Source organism: Frieseomelitta varia, unplaced genomic scaffold (assembly GCF_011392965.1).
Source record: "Frieseomelitta varia isolate USP_RPSP 00005682 unplaced genomic scaffold, Fvar_1.2 scaffold_198, whole genome shotgun sequence".
Classification (NCBI taxonomy): Eukaryota; Metazoa; Arthropoda; class Insecta; order Hymenoptera; family Apidae; genus Frieseomelitta; species Frieseomelitta varia.
This window is the reverse complement of record NW_025109727.1, coordinates 300652-322137: the sequence shown is the minus strand read 5'-3', so window position 1 is coordinate 322137 and position 21486 is coordinate 300652. Positions and strand designations below refer to the sequence as shown.

The window sequence follows — 21486 nt, the reverse complement described above, 5'->3', positions numbered from 1 at the left end:
ACAAATTGTGTTACAGGCAAAAAAAAAAAATAACAAGTGATGAATCGTCGAAACGCGAGAACATATTATTCGATCACTTTCGATCTTTTCTAGATCCCTTCTAACAGTTACGTGTTTGCGTAGTCGTGAATTTCGAGAAACATTTGCAGGCGCGATTTGCCGCGAATTCTTACGATCTAATGACCTAACTGTAAAACCACGGAAAGCAGCGTTTCACGCCTGTTGATGAATAAATGTAATTTCCATTGAGATAATGAGGCATGCGTGTCGAGTCACAGTCGTTGAACGCAATAAATGAAAGAAACACAAAAAGAAAAGAAAAGAAAGAATAGGCTCTTGGAAGGATGTTACGTATCGAGAGTTAATGACCAGCCATTTTTCAATCCCCTTTACGTCAGACGTTACACGAAATTAGATTTGAAATTGTTCGTACAGAGACAAATAATTGAATGTTGTGTCTGCATTTACGTTTGCTTGATGGATGATCCTGAGATCTTTGATTGAATGAAAAATTATTGAAACTTCTAAAAATTTAAGATCATTATTATTGGTTTTTGCGAATGATGCACGTATTATGTAATTTGTAATTTTTTGAACATCCTTTATCTGTGATTAATTTTACTGTGATTCACGTAGTGATTTATCTACCGTAATTGAAAGATTTAGAAGAAAAGTAGTAAGAATGATGATAAAGTCTTACTGTTTATATAATCTTTGTATAATTTGTACTTTAGAAACTGAGACTTTAATGGACAAATCTATTTTCTTCCAAGTATTAAAAGTTTAATTGTCACTCTCTTAAATATTTTTTTCTTCGAAATTCCTACAAAATATCGTGGATTTATTGCTGATTCTTCACTTCCAGATCTTTCAGTTATTTCTTCCTAACGGCCGATACAGAAATCAGAAAATTAACAAAAATGGTGATAATCTGTAATATTCTTCTCGCGTATTATAAACGAACAATCCAATAAGAATCAATAATAAATTGAAATAATTTAAAAGAAGAGACGATTCAGTGTTTATCTAGCGAAGCACTCCGCTCCGAGTGCGCTATAATTCGTCAAATTGCAGCGAAATAACAGTATTCGTCGGGTGTCTGGCGAGGATAACGTGAACCACACGTTGTTTTAACGGTAGTCGAGTTATCGTTCCGCCGTCTTTCAATCTCGGTATCGTTCCGCGTTGCTAATCGCAAGAATCTCGATACACCGCTCCGGCCCCCATCCATTTAATTCCTGTGGGAACCTTTTTGCGTTACGAATTTATCACCCGATCCCGAGTAGATTAAACAGCCGATTATGAGGCCCCGTGGCACGGAAATCCATTTCGAATTTGTTGAATTCAATCGGGCAGAGATTGAAACGTCATTACGCTTGCCTCTGTCTGACAGGAAATTGAAAACGGAGGAAACCTCAAATGCGGAAAAAGCGACTGGGAGAAAGAAGTTAAACTTCAACGGGAGATTACAGTTTACTTTGATGGGAGAAAACTCACTTTGGTGGGCGTTTTGAAACGTTTTATCAAACGGTTAAGAGTACAATTTGAAATTCGATGAAACGAAGTTTTGCTTTCGTTTAAACCGTCAAGATTTGAAAAGAAACAACGACTTCTTTAAATAATTATATAATTATATACATTATATAATTATAATGTTCTTACTTGTCAGACAAACGTACGAAAAGGTTTGTTATAAAATAAAATAAAATAAAATAAAATAAAAAGAAAAGGTGCTCCAAACTTTTGAACAACAGCGTATCCTGCTAAGTACGATATGCTTGTAAAAAAGAGTTCTGAGAAATAAACGCAAAAGTATAAAATTAACGTCATCCTAAAATACGATCTAAACATAAAAATTCACGACGAATTCTACAAAATGTATCACCTACATAAATCTATAAAGACGGTTTCAAAAAAAATCAAATCGGTCATAAAAATTTATCTACAGCTCCGAATAGAATATATTATCCACAGCTCATGAATAGAAATGACAAAAAATTTCTAGGATCAGCGAAAAGATCGTGAATAAATATCCCTGAAAATTACGTGAAACGTAACTCGTGCTAGTCGCCAAATTCAAATTCTTCACCTACGGTGTTTCTCTTCGTGACACGATCGTTCACGCCTGAAAGGGGGGTTCGTGATCGTTTCGAAAGAGGATCCCGACGCAACAAAGACGATCGCAAGTCGCAATTAAGGTTCATCGAACGGACGACGTACGGAGATGGCGGCGAGGGTGTAATAAAAACGCAGGAATGAAGATAAAGGAATTTCTGGCGATTGGGTCGTGACCCCACCGACCCCACGATGAACCTTCGATATACGGGCCGACATTGCCATATTGCACACGTACTGTGCATTAAGATACGCCACGAATCCACGGGGGAAACGAGCAGTAAAAAGAAGAAACAGAGAGAAAGAGAGGAAGAAATCTACAGAGATTCGTAGACGATGCGGAGGGACAAGAAAAACGATCAGCTTCTATTTGATTTTTCTCTTTATTCCTTTTTTTCTTTTTTTTTTTTTTTTTTTTTTTTACTAAAGTAACTCTACCGCCGTGAAATGCTCTTCGTAGCAATCATTCATTTATATGGTATCTTTTTTCAACCTTTTAACACACGATATCCTTATCGAATTTTATTGTAACAAAAGAGTCATTCAATGAAATGGTTGTAATCGTTTTGTAAAATTACGTATACAGAGCGGTAACGAAAAATATTTTAAGAACGAAACATCTTTTTTTTATCAGGTTCTATGCTTCTTGGCCGTAGTGTCAAATTTTTGTAAGCATTGTCAAATGACACGAAATTTAATTAATTAATTAGCAAATAATACGATGATGTGTAAATAGTTTCGGTAACCACTGTGCAACTTAAACTTGTGAAGAGAATTAAAATTACTTATTGTCATTATTACATCATGTTGATATTAGATTTGTGTTCAGGTACACTGAGATCGTCGCAAAGTATTCAAAATGAACTTAACGTAACATGTCGCTCGTTAAATATTCACGAAATTATGACATACAGAATTCGTCATAGTCGTCTTTAAATAGAAAACGTCTTAAAATAGAGAACGCCATGGGCGAGGTCAAGAAACAACAAGAAATCAAAATAATGAACATCGTCGATCTGGAAACTCTCTCTCTCTCTCTCTCTCTTTCTCCTCCTCCTCTCTCTTTGAACTCGTCACACTCCGAAGAACATTCAAGCTTTTACGCCCCCTCGTCTAAAGAATATTTTCACGCTCGAATTAACTTCACAATGAACTCCAGACATCGTTTCGATTCGAATCGTATGTTACAGCGATCGTACCAAAACGTAACGATGTCTCGCATCGTCATTGAACGAGGCAGAGTCCTACGAAATATACCAAATAAATTTGAACAGTCGTCATAGGAAATTTTTACGGCCAAGCAAGCCCGTGTAGAACGAAGACGGCGAGATCGGTGACGAGCGTGACCTGAAAATATATCGAGATTCGTAGCTGTGGTTCCAGGAATGCGAAAAATTACATCGAATTGCACGATAAATTCGCCGGAAGAACCTCGTATATCCAAGGTCTTACGATGTTTCCAAGTCAAAGCCTACACTGAATGGTGCTAGATCTTTGTCTTTCCCTCCTGGACCCATCTACCACCTTTTTATTCCCTCTCACCCCATCCCGGTTTCTCTAATGTTGGAACGAGACTTCTTTATGTCCTCACTCGAGGCTCGTAAGCACCATTTTACAACCATATATCTTCCGAAAATATCAGTCTCATTTGTAAATTGAATGAACTGTGACATCATTCGGCACGTCGTTTCTTTCTCTCTTTATTTCTTCTCGTTCTTTCATCTCGTTTCATTCTTTTAAGACTGACAGAATGAATTATTAAATTTTGGTTCTCGAGTGTCATAAAAATATTTCTCGCTTTCGACATTAATTTGTCCTTTCTCTTGGCGCAAAAAGAGATTTTTGAAAGAAATTTATTACACCGAAGATGCGTTGCCCCTCTAAGGGTGAAATTTGTAATTAGATTGTTAGAATATTTAAAGATATTATTAATAATATTAGAAATTTATAATGTATTTGTAGCAAAATAGATGTTCCAGCAAATTTCAAGCCAAATTTTCAAACACTATTAAATAGTGTTTGAAAACCGTATCATTTGATCTACATAAATTAAACTACCGTATCATTTGATCTACATATGTTAAAAAAATATTAGCGTGTCTTCAACCATGCCCTCTATTCACCTTCGTTTTTCTTTTTTGTTGTCAGATAAATGTGCAACCGTAGAAGTGCCATAACATTTCATGATACATAAAGTGACTTTATGTTACCGGGCAACAATTCACGAGCTTAACTTTTATGAATCTCTATCCATGCCATAGTGTTATATGATCGTCATCGCAACCATGCAATTCAAGCCACATTGCCGAAGTTAGAACGTTCTGCAAATCGTTGAATTGTTCGAAGCATGTTACGAAAATTAATTTACACTTCACAATTCATTTCTTTCTGCCGTCCATTTTTAATCTCTTTAAGTCACTATCAAATAACAAGAAGTTTCATTGACATCCTGTTTAAACAATTATTTCATTTGGAAGCTTCCCTGACAATCAACGTGATAAACGTAACTCTTTTCATAAAAAGTTTAATTGCTTTCTCAAGTAATTACTTAGGGAAACAACGACTGTGGCAAATAAAAAGTGATCCAGTCCACTGAGAATATTAATAAAGAGATTCTCTTGCTAATTAACTCGAAAGCCGCATCCCAGACCACACAGATGCTCGTTCTTCTTTCCCTTCTTGTCTGATGACAGATTACGCATATCCTGAAACAGATTATTGCTGCTGCGGCATTCCCCCTTTGATGCTCCATACTTTCAATATAATTAAAAAACTGAAACTGTAATTGCCTCTACTTTGTACGCAATTATTCCACGTTAAGAATTCAAATATTTACTTACTTTAAAGAGCTTGAGAGTACATCAAATCAATGCCAAAAGAAAATTATCCGCCTTAAAAATCAATCCCAACGACCGAGTCAACGAATAAGAGCACATTCGATCAAATAATTAACTCTTTATATCCAGTCAGTAGTTAAAAGTATCATCTTTTCCCCATGCTCGCTGAACACCGCGGGTTATCTAACGACGCGGACGTTTAATAAAAGAAAGTCACAGGTAACATAATTGCGGCCATAAAGGGTTAATTGGGAATGGCGGAATCCTACGTTCCAGACTGCACCGAGCGAAAGTGGATAGTTACTCTCGTTATGGCCTCGAGACCCGGTATATCGCGCAAGTATTAATAGTTATGATGTTCATTTGTACCCGGTGTTTATTGCTGGATACTTTTCCAGCCGCGTAGCGCGAGAACGCTGCGTGTGAATTACACCGATTGCGCGTGCTGGTGCCAGCCAACGAAGCAATTCGCATTCCTGTCCTCTCCCCCCTCCCCTTACCCATACTGTGAAATTTACCGGAGGTACAATCTTTGGAAATTATTAACCGCTTAATCGAATCGCGAGATAGGTTTTCTTTGTCATGATTCTATGGGTGGTTGTCTGCGAGTGTCTCTTTTTGTACTGGAGCCAGCCTTAGGCTGGAGAATTTTGGCGAATCGCGTGATAAGAAACTGAGAAAATATTCGTATTAGACGGATTTGCTAAAGTGTAATTAATTCATTCAATTTAAAATAAAAATAAAACAATTTTAGAAAACGCGGAATAGAATGAAAAGTTTCTGACGAAGTATTTATTGTCTGTTGAATATTTTATTTAACTTTTCTGTTGAAATTGAGAAAGCTGCTTCGTCTTCATAGATAATCTTTTCTTTTTTAAATTCAGTGGGTACAGAACGAAACAAAAATTTGTAGACGAATATATTGTACTTTTGTCTCTTGGATCTTCCTCAGTTGTCTGATCACGTAGGAGTATATACCACTTTCAACATACGTAATATTCAATCATTTCCTGCAGATGTAATTATTAAAAATCTCCATTAATTGCTAATTGATTCCCGATCGTTAGTAAAAACCGTACTTTATCAAACCAAGTACACAGTTCTAATACTATCTTTAAGTTGGCAAGCAAGTAATTAAGAAACCTCGATCACGTTCAATAAATTATCAACGTCAGAACTATCAAACATGGAAAACAATTTATTGCTATCGCCATGTAAATTTCATACAACCCTGGCCGTGTAATGAACAGCAAATAATAAAAAAACGCTACTTCAAAATTATTATATCGGAGAAACAGGACGCGAAATTCTTCACAACGAAAGATAAAATGGACAAAGAGATCGAAAAGACACGAGGACATTCTTTACAACGAGGAGACAAAATGGATTAAAGGACGCGAGATTCCTCACAACGAAAGAGGCAAAATAGACAAAAGGATCCGCGCCGATAAAAATAAGCTTTCAGCATTCCCACAGAGTTATCGTTTCGAGACTGAAGCGTCGTAAATAGCGTTACCATAAAATCTTCGCGATATGACCGCGACTATGACCAGGCGGCCAAGTGCATCTCGTTGCGAGTTATTGTCGGGACTTGGGCGCCTTACGAGCGCTCGGTTTCATCGAATACCGCCTTAATGAAAAGATATATGTACCATAAATTCTCGCGTGCGTTTCAATTCCCTTTCTTTATGCGCCGCGGCTATTTCGTTCGTTACAATTTAAGCGGGTGCACGCGAACGGGGAAAAGCCACGAGATCATCGTAGCACCGCGTACACGCTTGATTTCGAAGAGTTGTAGAGTGTAAGTCGTCCTGCGTGCGAAAACGGAGCGTCCGTGTTCTTGTAAAATATGCTCGAATTTGCCCGACCGGGGGAATTCAAATTCCCCTGTTGGTGGATAGTCGCGTGCGTGAAACGAGTGACACGAAAGCAATGATTCTTGGAATTAATGAAACCATCTGTCCTCGCGCGAACGTAGGAATCGTCGGCGTATGCTAGAAACGAACCCAGTTGGAACATAGTCAGTTCGAGCAGAACTACCGAGTGAATCTAATTGCACCAGCGAATTTATACTGGTCACGAAACACGGAGAATTTCAATGTCATTCTTGTGCAACGAAGAATCGAATTTTTAATCTTAATAATAAGAATCTTTACCGAAAGATAAATGTATAATATATATTAACATTAATATAATATAATATAATACAATAATAATATATTATTATATAATATAACAGATAATATATACAGATATATTCTGTTTAATTTTTAATACTGGAAGTGCAAAAACATATCAAAACGTATAAATAATGTTTATCATTGCAGCGAAATTGCGCGTACAACTCTGTTGCAAAGTGCAACAAAAATACGGTAACAATGCTCTCTCGTAAGAGTTACTCAATGTCTGAAAAAAACCGACATATTCTACTTTCAGTAAATCTGCCTCGACGCGTAATCATTTTCCACGATATCCACAATAATTTTTCAAATCGCGTGAAATATTTCTTTGTTACAATTCCTCGCTAACGACGAGTTTCCAGCACGAGTGTGCCTGCCTATAGACAGACACGTTCTACTGGTCGAGGAATTCGCATTCTTTTCAAGAGCATCCGTATTAAACGAACGTTTTCCCGAGATTATTATCGGCCATCGTTTAGAAGAAACTACACATTGAACAGAAACGTCCGTCACGAATCAGAGATTATTCTCTCCCTTCGAAGGGAAAATGACAAAGGTATCGGTGCTTGATTTCGCTGCCGGCGGAATCACGCTGATGGGCAACACACACGAGTAACGTGTCCCGGGGAGCCCGGGACGCGAACGATAGACACGCTCCTCGTCACGATTCGCGTGATCACGTGTGTACAATATCTTCGTGTCTCTGCGGATCCACTGATGGGAGTAAAACGCCTCGAACTATCAGGATCCCTACTCTTTCCTTCGGTGGGGAAAAGAATTCCCGCCTAACGCGTGTATTTTATCAAACGATTCAAAAACTTGCAGGAGAAAATTCTGACAGATGACTCGAAAAATTCTCATTCCTTTGGATTTTCAATTTTCTATTAGGATTCTGTTATGTACGTGGAATAAAATTCTACTGTGTGCAACTTGCTGCTTGTGAAAAAAACCACGTGTTGACGACAATGATCTACAATGATAACGACGAGTTCATCGCACAGAGTTTTCCTTCGGAAATTTTCGGTGGTCAGTCCGATTCTTTATTCAATTTTGTCACTGTCATCGCCATTTGTTACTATCGATAATATTCTAGAAATCGCTTCTCTCGTTTTCATCTTCCAAAATTGAGACTAAATCAAAGTTAAATTCAAACTTGTCACTGTGTTTCTTCTGTCGTCCCTTTTTAATCATTCAAACGAATCGGAGATTCGACATTGAACGAACGGAGCAGATTCACGTCACTGGTTCGTAGATCCAAGGGAAAACGTGCTCCTCGGTAACCTTAGGCTGGCTACGTAGCCGCTCTCACACGTGTGCAAACGCGCGGCGCGGTGCGTGTGTGCGTTCGCCCGAGGAGCGGTGGCTAGGTCACGGTCAGGGCGATGCCCTCTTCCTTCGGAAGAGAGGAGAGACTCTACGTCGGCTCTCCTTCGCTTCTTCTTCTTCTTCTTCTTCTTCTTTTTCTTCGTCGTCGTCGTCGTCGTCGTCACCGTCTTCGTCGTCGTCTTCATCGTCGTCTTATTGGATCATGCTGAAAGTCTCCTCTCGGATGATACACGCATCCGTTCGAGCGTATCTTTCGCCGCGCGGGCTATCCACTTCGGTTAGGTCGGTTTTGCGAAACCAGCACCGTTTTTAGACGCGTTGCAAGACCGACGCGTAATACACGCGCCGCCTATCGTACACGATCGTGTTATTTACGTGACAACCGCCGCGTATTTATCTATCGTTGGAAATCGATTTTTGACTCGGTCGACAACCAGTGGGACGTTTTTGCGCAGACGTCGGCGACCTCTCGCAGGGTCACTTGATTTAACAGCGTGAGTTACTAGTCGCCAATTGATTCCGACTGTTGCGCTCAGTGTCGAGATAATTGAATAATTTATATTTTGTTAAACAGTGTCGAGGAGAATGGTTCCTTTTTTTACAGATAATGAGGGAAAGTGTTGCTTACTGATTGTGAAATGTTTATTGAGACGAGACGAAGCTTCTTTTAGGTCGGCATGATTGTTGTTGGTTGAACGTCTGATACTCACCTGAAACATAAAATGATACGAATATATTAGTATTGAAATTTTAATCGATCATATTTCAGAGTGTTTTCCACACGTATATTTGTACTTCTAATTCATAATTTGTTAATGTGATAATGATTCCTCGTCACGTTGAATTTATCGTAAAAAAATCGCTCGCTTAAGAAATCGTCATGAAGAAACGTCTAAACGTGAATTTATATAACAGCTAAAGAACTTTTAAATTATATGTTATTATAATATTTTATATTTTATATTATAATATACGTGAATTTATATAACAGCTAAAGAACTTTTAAATTATATGTTATTATAATATTTTATATTAAAATATTTAATATTTTAATTATGTTATATTAAATATGTTATTTAAAAAATGGCAAAAAAATTATTTAAGACAATTACGAAATATTTTCTAAACTATATATACTATTTAACCATTAAGAGTCCATATTTCTAGATTCATACAACATTTGGAAACACATAAAATGTCAAGAACAAAATACATACTATTAGCTGAATAAAAGATATCTCTACTTAGATACCGTTTCTCTGCTCATTTCCCTCAAGAAAAAAAAAAAAAAAAAAAAAAAAAAAAAAAAAAAAANAAAAAAAAAAAAAAAAAGAAAGAAAAGAAAAGAAAGAAGAAAAAAATACGAAACTGCACAAATATCCGCAGTCCACTTTTAACACTGGAAAATATCGAACGAGCACGAGCTAAACAAATGAAACGGAGCCCATAATGATAGTCCCGCGGGACGCTTCCGGCGAGCACGATAAATTCGTTCGTCCATCAATTCTCGCGCTGAACTATTGCGTTACGCGCGTTGGCTTCGTCCACGCGCCTTGTCCCGGGCGTTGTAATTTATCATCCGCGGCCTGACCGCGCTCGGGTTTCTACGCCCGTCGAGCGCCGCGATGGAAATCATCGATAAGAGGAGCCCGGCGTCACACCCTCGCGGAAAGATCATCGCGGAAGTCCTCGCGGCCCGAATGATCGACTTTACTCCGAACCGCCCACGCTCAACTCGTAAATATAATTTCTCGCTAATCATGCACGCCACGGAACCGACGATTATTAGCCACCCAGCGAGCCACGTCGCTGACTCGTACTTTCCAAGCGGTTCGTTTCGTCGAGTCGAGGTCAGGTCATGTTGTACGCGAAAAACGTTTGCACGTTTCGATCGATTGAATATTCTGTTACATATTCGGGTACGCAGTTCGATGATTCGCTGGAAAAAGAAAGGAACATCGATAGATCGTTCAGCATCGCTCTGTTTGTTTTACTTTGTTCTGGCACGAAAAAGCACGAGGTTTGAGTGTTGAACGAGATGTTCGAAAGCAATATCGATGAACTCGTTTTTCAGGATTTTTAGGATTTATTTGCGTAAGAAGATATATAAATCATCGTGGGATAATATGCACAACATCTTCATTTTTTCACGTTTTTCAACGTTTATATATTTTGTTCAACGAATTTCATTAATTTTTGTTTTCTAAGTAACTTTTTAAACAATCTGCTGGTAAATCAGAATATTTGTATTTATTAGGGAAAAAATAATTTTTATTTGTGCCACAAATATATATTTGAAAGATACTAATTAATGAATACATATTATTTCAATTTTCAGTTTGACATAAGATGACATAGTGACACGTGTGTGTTCGTATTATAACTGTTAATGAAAAAAATGCAGATTTGTTTGCATCGACTCAGGTGGACAACGTTGGACGGCACCGTCTGATCAAGTACCGTCCGTTTCTACTTGCCACGTATCTTACAGCACGCGCAACTATCCAAATTCTTTCCTCCATCACTCAATGACTAATATATTAATTACTTCGAAACTATCGTAACTTATTCACCGCGAACAAAAATTCTTCGTCAAAGAAACCAAACACTGCTCAAATACACTTTTCGTGTGATAACATTCGTAAAAAATTTTCACGTCTGTTTCTGATTTTCTTTAGCCCAGTTTCACAACAGTATTAAATAAAATCTCGTAGCAACATTGGAAAAAAGAACACTGTTCGAATCGAGCTGCCGATCTCGATCAAATTATCCCATTTGACACCGTTCGAACTCGATTGAAATTCGACGACTCGGTTCGATTATTCGGGTATATAGCCGACATACTCGAGTAACTGCATACTCCTCGTATCTATAGAGCACATAATGCACGGTTGCTCTTATTCATGGGTATCGACAATCGTCCGTGAGACGTCAGCCTATCAGCGTATGCAATCGCGAAACCAGACGAGGGGGAAGCCCCGTAGCTGCACTCTCCCGTATAATGCAGTTATCGCCGTGGCGGGCCATGTTAATTGCATCGCGAGAAAGTGGGTCATCTCGAATCAGCCATCTCTTCCTGTCCTCTCCTCGTTACAAAGCTATAAGACCAAATGCCTTCTATTACGCGCTGCACCACGTACTATGCATCTAACACTGAACACCCTCCCACTCCCTCGAGACACACGAAACGTGAAAATGACATGCACGTACGCTTATATAAATATATATTTCTCGGCCGTCTGGACGATTTATTCCCGTCACAGCCGTGAGAATCCGTTCCGTGCATCGGCTCGATTATCGTCCCGCGACGCGAGTCACTTTCTCCGCGACGTAACTCAAATTCTCCGTGAGCACACGAGCGTCGCCGTTTCGCTCGGGCCCCACGTTCATTTTCGCCGCGCGCGTGACGAAATTCCCCTACGTTTCCCAGCGAGAATCCACCGTACCCTTCGGCAGTTTTTCAAATCGCGAGTTTTAATAAAGGTCGACGAATAGTGGGCTCGCGCTTCGTCCTGGTGCCAAGCTTTCTTCGATTAGATTTGTATCAGCGAGGATTTATGTCGTTCTTCTCTCGCTTCTTGCTCGCGTCTGCGTGTCTCTTTTAAAAATTTTTTCTCATCTACGTTTGTTCCTTTAATGTTTATTTTAATCTATGTTCCCTCTTCTCTTTGAAATATAATATTTCTTCTATATAGACCTCTATTTTGAGGCGTGTAAATAGAATGAAGAAGAAGACGAAATTTTATTTACCATTTACCTCTCTCTTTTTTTTTTCTTTTTTTTTTTTTTTTGCACAGAAGAATTGACATACTCGTGTTTCATTACTTCTCCGTTTCCATAGAATTTTTCACGCGCAAAGTAGTGTTTCAGTAACTCGGATACTTCCGCGGTTCAAACAAAATATACTACGAAAACATTCTATTACGTACTATGCTAACATTATCCAGTCGTTCAACTTCCTCGCACGTTCAATCATTAATTCGAATATAATCGCCACTTCCTAGTAATTAGCTAACTACTGTTCCAGCAAGTAATACGAATACATATTGCCACCGGTCCATTAAAATTCAGTCTTCCTGCATCCGTAAGAAATGCAAGCGAGCATCGGCGCGACTAGAATACGTAAAAATAATTTCGTGATTCCGAGCCACTTTCTCCTCGGTCACGAATCGAATTCCATTCGTCAGAATGGAATGAGCGTAATCGATTTTGTCTACTTTAATGCCGATTATTCATTACCACGTGTTATATAAACGTTCCTACCAACCATTCGCTCGAACAACTTCGAACGCATTTTATTATTATCGCTCACTTAGCGACACAGCCGAGTGAACGTAATTTTCGAGTTGTTATCATGAGAATGTTTTTATTTATTTATCCTCGTAAGGCGAGCAATTGTATCGTTTCGTCCTGATTTATGGTGATACCACGCTGTGTTACGTGTCTTGTTATGAATTTTATTTTAATTGCAAAGAGATATATGTATTGTAAAAAATTGTGTTACTTTTCAGTAGCATGTTTTTTAAGCCTCGTATGACGGACCGTACCGCCGGTGGCCGGGTCTCGCGAGACCCAAGCTACTGACTACATATGTACATAGTAGCTGGTTCAATTTTATTTCTTTTTTGTATTTTTATTATGATTGTTATAACAATAGGCTAGTAGGAAATAAAAACACCTTTTGCTACTTTTATTACCTATAAATAATATTATTTATTTTCGTTGTATTTTATATATATCGTCAGATTGCATTTATGTTTACTACAAATAAAATTGTGACAATTGCTACATTTAGCACTATATTTGTTGTCATTGCCTATGCAAATAAAACATCTCGATCGTTTTAAGTTTGGAAGTTTTAAGTTTTAAAAAGAATGGAAAACCCTAAAAGACTAAAAAATACAAAAAATGAAAAATACTAAAAAATCTAAAGAATAGAAAAGATGAAAAATATTACAAAACTAAAGAATACTACTAATGAAAAATACTGAAAACAATGCACTGAAATACACTTCCGACCTTTCGCTATGACTGCTTCTTCAGAACTGACTCGTACGTACGTTCGTCACCGATTTGACTTCTTATTGAAAATGTAATATAATCTCATTTTTTATCGCCAAATCGTAGCCGTACAGGCTAACTTTGTATGACTCACACACAAAGTACAACTTCAAACGAGTCACCGCAGACCCAGCCACCTGGAGAACGTACTTTTTCAAGCTACAATGTCACACTTCCTTTGCAAGTGACCTGAATTTCCTCTTCCATAGAAGAAAAAGAAAACGACACTTGTAATTAATTTTACATTCCCGATAGTGATCCCGGAATATGCAAAACTGCAAATGACACATCTAACCAAGAGTTGATCTCTTTTCTGAAACGATCGACAAACGAGCAGTTGCGAAGCTATTTGTTTCTTAAAATACACTCTACTCCACTTTTTCCTTTGGATTCCTGTATTTCTCTCCAGACTTTTCTTGAAATACAAGAAACTTTCGGCTCGTCAACTTCTAAATAAATAAACGCATGTCCCTGCAGAGAATCGAACCTGCACAATTGGGAACGATTTCGCGATCCGAGCCACTTTCACCGCGACGTAATTCGGATTCCTTATATGAAAACGCGTGTCCGCGTTTCGTGTTTCACGCTGTCACCGAGAGATGATTAAAATCCGCGTGAAATCGCGGAGAAAGATGAACGAAACGTTGGCAGGGGAGAAGGGGGTTGATACATCACGGACAGGCGAATTGTAAAATCGGGTCGACGAACATCGACGTCCGGAGCAAAAAATGAATTTTACTTCGGGGGATTCTCGAACGCGGTCAAGATTGTTTAGAAAGCTGAGTCGGAGACGCGGCGCGCGGCTTCGGAGAAATGCTAAAATTTTCCTCCCGTTGCCTTGCTCCTCCAAATAAGAAGATTAAGGTTAAAGGTTGCTGCCGGCTACCCAACTTGTCTTATAAGATATCATACTTTCTGAATGTTGCCAGTTCCATCGTCTGTTGGAAATTTGTCCTAGTAATTAACGAAACTTCGTAGTCAGAGTGAACCTCCTTTCGCCAATCGTTTTTCTTTCGTTTAATTCATTAATTCGATTAATTTATTCATCGTTGTACCGATTCGATATGGTTTTGTTCTTTACGTGAAATCCCTTTGTATTGAATGAAACTTGCTCGCTGGAAACGAACTTACGCGGTAATAGTAATAATTAATAGGTTTTTATAATTAATTTAACGTGCAACATTAAAGACGTTCAACTTATCAATATATAGGAAATATCTATATAAAACTCTGTCTTAAATATGAATTGTACCACTTACAATTATTAATTGTATCATTCTTCTTGCAATAAATGTTACAATTCGAAGAAATATTTTTAAAATAATTTTACATATTTCGGGTTCGCTGCACTAGTTCCGCCAAGTTTTTAATCTCGTATAACCTTTTACATGCTCAATAGATACAACAATATTAATATTTCAATAGATACAAAACTATTAATATTAATATTTTAAATAGCTGTAGAAGAATTTTTCGTTAAAAGAACTTGTCGAGTTATTTGCACGTCAACTTTCGATATATAAGCAGATTGAAAATGGTATTCGATATGCAATGAAATTGAAAAGATCTTTTCGCAACTCGTAATATTTTAATAACGATGCTAGTCATGCAATAGATTGTGAATGTTTATACGTTTTTGGAAAATTTTAGTAAGTGCTTTTAGCAATTTCTATTTAGTTTCTATTTCTTCAGTTATCATAACTGAACGCAAGAACATCAACTACCAAAATTATTAATAAAACATGACGAGTTTCTGAAATGAAAGAAACCAATAAAAGAAATTTTATAAATCAACTTTACAAATTATCACAAAATTGACGCAAAAATGCAAAATTCGGATAAACAGCGACAGTAATAATATTATATGAACTTTTAAATTTAGCTTAAAATTTATCAATCATTTTATTATAATATTAGTGTACATATTTCTATATATCATTACAATATTAATATATATATTTTTACATAATATTAGTTAGTTTGAAAATTGTCAGCCTGGAGAAATTTATTAGCCTGGATCTTGATTGCAGCTATTATACTTGCATTACTAACTTCGTTAGACGAACACTGCCTGTTACAGACATTACCGGGAAAATTTATACCATAAACACGTTCGCGTTAAAACTATTAAAAATAATGTACAGAGCGTTTACCAAACATAGAAGGAAAAGTCGACTTCACCGTCGAGACAGAGAGAGAGAGAGAGAGAGAGAGAGAGAGAAAGAGAGAGAAAATTCCAGGGAACGTTAATTAAAGAGAAAATCTTAATTCTTCATGTAACGTATAATGAGAATGATATCGAGCTTAACAATTCCATGATCTCGCGCACAATGAACCGAGGAATCGGCCCGAAACGATCAGCATCAGAGGTTTGATTAAAATTCCGCGAACCAGAAGGAAATCGCGCTACTTGTCGCGCGGCCTGTTGTTTGTTCCCTCTCGTTTCACGCTTTATTTGCTAAGGGGAGTGGATCTTTCTACGTTCACACGATCTCGCCTGTGAAAAGTGCCTGGCGTGAAAGGAAGAAAATATATCGCGGTGAATGTGCAGCGAAATTCTTCCAGATAAGCAAGCGATAAATTCGAACGACAATCGTGGACACGACGCGACGGGACGCTCCTTTTTTTTCATTCGAGAACGTTGTTTCTTCCGCGAACCGCGCAATCCGCGACGAAATAAATCACCAGGAGGAATATATCAATGAACGCAGAGATAAGATCTCGTTGTTTCACGTGATCGGCGGCGCGAGGGGTGGTTGTTGATCCAGCTTCAATGCTTCGTTCCCACGGACGTCGAGAATATTAATGATCCACTTAAACCGACAATAATATGTTTATAACGGTGATTTATAATCGACGCGAAACGGCTAGAGCCAGCTCCATATCATTCTCATTGAATATCGCGGCCGAGGACGATCCCTAACGATTTACGACCACCTGTCTCCTCTTCCTCTAACGCGACGCAGAAAATATATCATTAACGATGAGGATCGCCGAGTGAAACGACGAAACATCGTTGGAATATTTGAAAAAGGAATTCCCGAAATTTCCTCCTCGTGTAGCTAGCCAAGGCTCACTGTCACACTTTTTTGAATATCTGAATCTCATTAACATCTTCTTTTCGATTGTTTTTGATTTAACAGCCTTGTTCTACTTGGAAGGAATTCTTCCTGTATGGGGGTAATACAGGAAAGTATCTTCTGTTGCTAATATAGCTTATATTACAAGTTGTTAAATTTTATAAAAAGAAAACTTGCTGTCATAATTCAGACTTGTGGTGTTACATTTACATTCGCGTAGTCTTCTTCTTCTTCTTCTTCTTCTATTTTTCTTTAATGTCGACAGCGAGGTCGCCATTAGATATGTATATAGTAGTTTATGTTTTTAAGATATTTTAATACTCTTTGTACGTCATTTTGAGAAGTCAGGTTTATGTTTGCCTTGATTCCGTATTTCTGTCTTTGAGTTTCTGTGGTGTGACATTCGTGCAGTATGTGGGTTATTGTTAATAGGTGGTTATTGCAATAAATGCAGGTGGGTGGTGTAGTTTTTTTGATTTTATGTTCATGTGTCTTGGCATGGCCGATTTTTAAGCGTGTGATAATTATTCCACATGGTCTTGTCTGTCAATTGTCTCTGAATTTATTTCGATTTTTTAAACGTGCGCGCATTCTTTGCAGTTCGAATGATTAAAGAGTATTAAAAATAATAATAATAATTGTTAAATGTTCTCACGTATGTGATTCGGTTTTATGTAACCTATGCAACGTATCGTTGAATGGAGACATAACATGAATTGATTCAGTGGCACTCTTTATAGCAGGGACGACGAGATTAAGACTACGATGATTAGTTTACGTCTCGGTTGAAAGTGACGACTTAATGTGTGCTTTATGATAACCATATTCAGTTGTTAATGCTCGTTTTTACGACTGTCAACTGTTATCGTTTCTTATGATATAGAGCAATATTATGCACATTTTTTTCTTTCATATCGCTTTCAATTTTACGACCGAATGCCAACATTCGATAATATATTTCAACTTTTTTGCAATATTTTTGCCAATTTCGTTGCTACGCTATGAATACTTATGCAAATTCATATTCTTGCAAATATTTCATCTATCAAACCTCAGATAGATAGATTTGTGCATTTATGTAAAATCTAAAATTCCAAAGTATACACGCTATGTTTACTAAATGAAATGGATCTCTACACGAATTCAGTTTATAACAAAAACAAATAGCTGCTATTTTCATAATTTTCACGGAAATGAAAATGTTCGTCGATTCCTAGAGAATATTGTTTACTTTTCAACTTTCTTTTTGTTGCAGCTAATCCTGGAATTTGGCTGAAATCACGCACACATAGGCAATGCAAAAAAAAAAAGTTATGTAAAACGATGCCGTTAAAAAGTTAAATGATAGCCCTCTCTTTTTCTTTTTTAATGTTGCTTTCTATAGTTCGTAATAGACGTGTAGTTTTTTTCTTACCAGTCCTCCAAAGTACACGTAACTTTTAGACCCGTCGCACTGTCCTGCCCTCTTAAGATACCAGAGAGCCCTAAATCGTACTTCACAAGAAGGAGCGACAGTTTTAATCGAACGAGTTAACAGCGTTGACGCACGCGACACGTAAATACCCGTTGTTCGTCTCCGTTTATTTTACTGGAACAAAACTATAAATCGTGTCGAGTGTACGCCGACGAAACGGCCGAACGCGACCGATAATAAAAGAGGAAAAAGGCAGCAGCGAATCGGACTTGGCTTGAAGCATCAAGGATAGACGTAAATACGCGGCATGATTAACGGCAACGCGTTAATTGGTCTCCAACGGTGTGCGTATCTACCTTTTGGTCAAGCGAGCCGATCAAACGGCAGCCCTCTCTGCCTAGTCGCCAGGCTAATCACTAAGAGTCTCTCTCGGCTCGCGGCTCGACTCGTATTTTCGTACGTCGGTAAAAAATCGTGGCGGATTAATGGCGATACCGGCTACCGGCGCGATATTTATTGCCGCGATTTTAATAGAATGTTACAGCCGTTACGTTCGCGCATTAATAAGTCAGCGAGCCACGAGATACGAACTTGTTAATCAGATGGGGGAAACATTTGTTACGATTACGATAGTACATCGGGGAGACACTCTTTTGGCGAAAGAGAACTCGATACATTCCCGACCAATGGATACGTTTCACGGGATTTCTCGTTCCGCGTAACGAACCGACACGCGCGCCTCGGATTTCGCCTGCTTTCCGCTGGATTTGCATTTATTCCCAACTGTGCAAGCGAATTCCTTTTGCACGGTTCGGGGCATAGGTTTTCGGCGGCTAGGTGAAAGTCGCGAGTCACATTTGTTCAAATTTTTTTCATTTGGACTCTTGGAATTAATTGGGAGAACGAGCTGTCGATTTCGCTAATTTATTTCTTCGCTGGTTTTCTATCAAGTATACGTGAACGTAGAGCGAAGGGCTTGAGTGAAGAGAGAAACTGTGATAATATTTTTTTAATGTCGCGAGATGTATTCTAAGGGAAGCTCAAAGTGATGAAATCCACGAAACAAAATTTTTACTTTGGGGATTGTCAACAAATCTTTGAAAGGTAAAGTACAAAAAAAGAAAAAAACAAAGGAAACGTAAAATGATTTAATATTTGGGATTTTTTTCGCGTATGTCTATATCTCAATAATATTCACAATTTTTTAAAACGAGAAATAAATTACAAAGTGTCATAAACTCTCAAATGTATTCACCTCTATTGATCCTGCGATTCTACTCGTTCAACCTATATTTTATTTAAATCATAAATATAATATTCGTCGTAGAATTTCTACAAAAGAAGGTTTCCATTCAATACACACTTTCAATATTCATTCTAATATTTCTAACTTTCTAATTCTTCCAATATTTATTAGCATTTTTAATCGCGTGCAAGCAACGTCTCTGGAATTGGCATAAAATGGCTAATGATAAATGCGAGATACGAAACGCAGTAAAAATAACTTTTGGCCGGTGTTGTACGTTCAACGTCCGCGCAATTCATAGAAAACCAACGTGCTCCAATCGAGAGCCAGCTGAACTAATCCGACAATCGAGCGGCTATCTAGATTCCACCTGAAACGAGCAAGCTCCTTCATCACTGGGCCCGGCCTGGCTGGTTCATCAGCACGAGCGGAAAATGAACACTTTCGAGGAATTATCTCTGCAGGAAGAAGGTTTATGAAGGCGGAGAGGCGCGGCCTTTGATACTCGCCAGCGAAATCTACCAACGGAATATAACAGCGTGACGATCAGATATCAGGCGATTCGAGGCAGAGCACCGGTATTCTTGCGGTTCGTTGGCAAAGGACAGCTTTATGCACGACGATCGCTGCACACGGTAGCAAACCAGTCGCAATGGCGTCGACACTGTTGCACAACCGCTCGTTAGAGAGGCCTTAACGCGCGTAGAATCCTCCAGATCCGGTTGATCCTACCCTTCTCTACCTCGACTTGCCTTCGAACTCATCATTCGGGCAACAATGTGCGGCTAACCGGTAGATAAACGTCCGTTCGAAGACAATGTAGCGAGAGGACTGTGCGAGATAGTCGAAAATTTATGGATTTATCGTGAAACGATCGCGAACACGTCTGTTTAATTGGCCATCGAACGGTCTGTGGATACAAGCCATTAAAGACGAGGAAATTTGAATGTTAATGACAGAGCGGCAGAGATACAAGTAATGTGAAGTTTGAAGATTGTACAAAATGATGATCGATTTAATTAACGCTGAAACTATCGACGACTAAAGTATAGTATCCGTAGCAAAGAAATTAAAGGGCAAGGTACGAGAAAAAGTTATTAATACGATAAAGAGCACAAGCTTTTTAATTAATACATTTTATTAAGAATCTCTCGAGTATCGAAAAATATACTGTTGCAAATATATAAAATTTCCATAGAGAATTATAAATTGGTCGTTTTTGACTACTTTGGTAATTCTAGTGTTAATGACCTTCTCATGGGAATCGGATCGAAAAAAACAAGAAAAAAGAAGGACACATCGAACTTAATCGCTATGTCGAGTGATACCAAAGTCTAGATTAGCGCTGACCAAGCTTTCTTCGCGAATAAAACGGGTTTCACTTTAGCTCGTGGTTTGAACAATTCGACACCACGCGGCGAATGTAACAAATTAGCATAAAAATTCTGCAAATCGCGAAATAATTTCAGAAAAGAGTCGCAAAGGAGTGAAATTATTATCTTGTTAATTCCAATAAAAAAAAATTCGCGCTTTACAATTGTGGAAATTTAACATCTCTTCTGTTCAAATGGAATAGAAAAACTGAAGAAATTTTTGTCTTTTAACTATTGTAAGTACAGATATAGTGCTGGTCAGATTCATAGATTAGAATAATCAATTCTTTAACAATTCGCCTTGAATTATAAAAATATCAAAAGAGTGTGAAAAATATATCTGTCGACGAATTGACCTGCACCACACCACTGAGGAGTTAAGACTCGCGGTAGAAAAAACGAGGCTAATCATATTAAATTTGTCCCTCTAATGTCCCTTTTTCTTAAAACCATAACACCTTTAAGATCTTCGCGCAATAACTGGCGAACTTATTCGTTGACTTATATGGACAAGCATTTTCATAGCGCCCGACGAATGCAAATGACAGAAGGCAAGAGGTAGCAAGCACGTCAAGGTGATTTCCTCATGTTAATTAAAAATCTGTCCATGTGCATTAACGGTATTGAACGCAACGTGATAATCCTACGCGTGCCGGTACAAATCTGGGTTAATCGGCTTAACAGCTCTCGGCCGAGAAAGAAAACCGGCTGGGAGGGGGGACGAAAGAAAGAATGATAAAAGCGCAACAACGAGCGAACAAAACGTTCCTCTCTCAGAGGAAGTAATGGATCTGCGTGTCAGTCAATTCGCGGCATCGATGTTCCATCAGTTTTTTCATACTGACCAGAAGGAG

General features: G+C 38.2%; 1 protein-coding gene across 6 annotated transcripts in view; it reads right to left on the bottom strand.

Annotated features, from left to right (window-relative positions):
- Positions 1 to 21486, bottom strand: part of LOC122526851 (LIM domain only protein 7) — a 159713-nt gene that overhangs the window by 33068 nt on the left and 105159 nt on the right. The window contains exon 1 of one of the 6 annotated variants that reach the window (XM_043650447.1): positions 9087 to 9168. The exons of the other annotated variants lie outside the window; for them this stretch is intronic. The gene's annotated coding sequence lies outside the window, so the exon portion shown is untranslated. Of the gene's footprint in view, positions 1 to 9086; positions 9169 to 21486 lie in introns of those variants that run through there. 6 annotated transcript variants of the gene reach the window in all.